The sequence below is a fragment of the Acyrthosiphon pisum genome, chromosome A1, assembly GCF_005508785.2.
Source record: "Acyrthosiphon pisum isolate AL4f chromosome A1, pea_aphid_22Mar2018_4r6ur, whole genome shotgun sequence".
Taxonomy (NCBI): domain Eukaryota; kingdom Metazoa; phylum Arthropoda; class Insecta; order Hemiptera; family Aphididae; genus Acyrthosiphon; species Acyrthosiphon pisum.
Genome location: NC_042494.1, coordinates 144,684,362 through 144,686,838, shown reverse-complemented (window position 1 = coordinate 144,686,838; position 2,477 = coordinate 144,684,362).

Here is a 2,477-nt window from a genome sequence, read left to right as displayed (position 1 = left end):
AGGAGACCGAAATTCGACTTCCAAGGATTCGGCCAGTAGATCAGCTTTTGACTTGGGGTCAAAGATAATGTTGCCTAGAGAGTCCTTGAGAGGGCGAGAAGGTTGAGGTTTGCGTATGAGGGCTCGGTTTAGCCTATAGAAGCGAGTCCATGCGTTGGATCCTTCGTTTAAGGAACCGAGAAGGTTGCTCCATTGAGTGTTGCGATGTTCGGCCATGAGATCCCTGACCCTGGAGACTTGACGGTTCAAGGATGTTTTGAGAATCGGGTCTCTGGTTCTCTGCCAGCGGGATCTTAGGCGACGCTTCAGGTCTATTTCCAACTGTAGTTTTTTAGGGAGAACTCTTGTGTGATTGGAATGCGTGATAGGAGATGTGTTTTTAGCAATGCCATTTGATAAATCCGTTGTGAGCTTTTTGATGGCCCAAATCGATGGAACTGGTGGTCAAGCAGCTGGAAGAAGAGTGGCAGACGGAGTCCATGTATGTTTGAAACGCGACCCAGTTGACAACGTGAGAGGGCTCTGGAGGATTCATAGGTGTCGAAGTGGAGTGAAGTTCAAGAACGATTGGAGTGTGGTCAGAAGAGAGGTCTGAAGATAAGTTTTCGATGTGGTAGTGGATGTTGTTGACTTTAACGATCGCGATGTCTAGAATGTCTGGAGAATGGTTGGAGTTATTTGGGTAGTGGGTCGGAGTGACTGGAGCAGCTATAGCGAGATCGTTTTTAGAGTGGATGAAGTGTGCGAGGACATTGCCAGCTGCATTTGGCCTGCGGCTGAACCAGAGCTGGTGCTTGCTATTGAGGTCTCCTGCTACAATGGTGTTGTAGGGAGTGTCCAGAAGGGCAGTAAGATCAGCTGGGAGAAGAATGTTAGATGGTCTTTTGTAGGTGGCTACGAGACGAAGAATAGAATTGTTGACTTGAATGTGAATGATGGTGTTCTCAATGGAAGAGGTTGGTATGACCACATGTTGGTGAGTGTACCGTCTGTGAATAAGGATCGCGGTTCCACCTCCAGCAGAGTAGCCGGGAGCTGAGGGGCGATTTGATGTGTAGGTAAAGTAGTTGGGAATGGCCACAGAGCGTTGACCAGTGAGATGAGTCTCATTCAGTAGCAGGACGTCGATTTTTTGGCGATGAACAAATTCGATGAGTTCAAGGCGTCTCCGAGTGACGCCTTGACAGTTCCAAAATAGTATGCGAATATTATTCATTTTGGAGATTTAGTAGTTGAGGTAGAATGGTAAGCAAAGAAATGAGGGCGTCTTTAACCTTCATGTTATTTGATGCGAGATTAGTGACTATGGTTGTGAGCTGAGAAACTATTGAGTCAGTGACAGTGGCATTTGATAGGCTGTTGCTTGAGGTCTTGGAAGCGTAAGTGGTGGTGATGGAAGGAGCATTTTGGGTATTTGACAGCTGATTGATGGGTGCGGCAGGTACAGGGCAATTAGATAGCGGTGGAGTGGAAGTGTTGAAGGCAGTTTTAGAGGTGTTGGGTCTGTCTGGACGTCTTTTTTCCTTTTCTAGAATTAGTGATGGACAGCTTTTGAAATTAGCCGTGTGGTCACCACCGCAGTTGACGCAAGTTGGAGGGTCTTCACGGGTTTTTAAGCATTCTTTGGCCAGGTGTCCGCCAGCGCATTTGACGCACCTGGGAGCGTAGCCGTAGTGCAGGCTGGAGTGACCGAATCTCTGACAAGAGAAGCATTGGGCGGGGTGGTTAGATTTGTAAGCTTCAATTTTTATTGCCATGTAGAATAAGGATGTTTCGTTGTAAATAAGTTTGCTGGAGGGTGAGGCGGGTAGAATAAAATAAAAACAGTCGGTATGGAATCCCCTTAATATAATTTTTATTTTAAATCTTTGATTTTTATTAATCAATGCGTGTATTAAAACCTACGTGCTCCACTGACGTAAATCTCCGGATTTACACGTGGTGTGGCTCGTAGGTCACAAACAGAGGGGCCCTCTCTGTTTGTGGGTGGTTTTTGGAATCGTACAAAACTCCAAACTCTCACAAGTCAATCATATTATATAGCATTATAGCCCACCACAAAAAGTATTTCTATATACAGTATACACCACTGGAATGAATTGAATTCTTATACAATTTAAAGTTAAGGGTCCCGGTACCAGTTTTTCAAATTTTCCAAAATTCTATAAAATTTGAAAATTAAATTTTATATTTTAGTTGTCACCTCAATTATAAGACTTTTTCACTAATCTACTAACCGATACCTATTTAGGGGGGGGGGTTAATAGGGTGTATTATATCAAAAAAAATTACTTTACTGTAATAAATCTCAAACTTTATAGAATTGTCAGATTTTGATGAAAATTTTTTATCTGAAAGAAGAAGACTTTCTACAGCCCGCATCGATCTATGATTTTAAATTTTATTTGAAATATATGTATTAAAAATTTGTAAAAAAATGGTTTTTATCTGGTTTTTTTTAGATATATTATAAAGTT